The sequence below is a fragment of the Penaeus monodon genome, chromosome 21, assembly GCF_015228065.2.
Source record: "Penaeus monodon isolate SGIC_2016 chromosome 21, NSTDA_Pmon_1, whole genome shotgun sequence".
Lineage (NCBI taxonomy): Eukaryota > Metazoa > Arthropoda > Malacostraca > Decapoda > Penaeidae > Penaeus > Penaeus monodon.
Window position 1 is genome coordinate 21,811,122 of NC_051406.1, and position 507 is coordinate 21,811,628.

General features: G+C 32.7%; 1 protein-coding gene across 1 annotated transcript in view; it reads left to right on the plus strand.

Annotated features, from left to right (window-relative positions):
• Positions 1-507, plus strand: part of LOC119586342 — a 4,456-nt gene that overhangs the window by 2,991 nt on the left and 958 nt on the right. The gene's annotated exons all lie outside the window — the stretch shown is intronic.

Below are 507 nucleotides of genomic sequence, written 5' to 3' on the forward strand. Positions count from 1 at the left end.
CTTATTATTTAAAGACATAAGGATTTGAGTCGGTTTGTGGTGAAAGGCTGACTGCCGTAGAATTCGTTGTAACAAAAATGTATACTTTCCTGTGCCTTATTTTCCATCTTCTGAGTCGTTGTACATACATCTCGATGAACGCTGAATTAATACACTCATGCAGATAATAATAACAACAATACGTTAATAAAAATATTCGGGTTAATACATTAGGGAATATACAAAATAGCTTTCAGTATATCTTCTTTCTTTATCATTTTGTACTACAATGGAAAGCTCAGCAGTGGATATAAATCAAGTTGATAATGCATTAAATGTCACCATAATAGCAAAATAAATGTACGTAAATGTTTTAAATAAGATTTACATGAAGAAGCCACTCAGTAATTATCATAATTCCAAACCTTCCACTGAGTGGCGCCTTCAATTTCAGTTTTCACTCTCGCCACAAAATTTCCAATACATCTTTCTTACGACTCCACTCTTACTTCACTCATTACTTGTGTA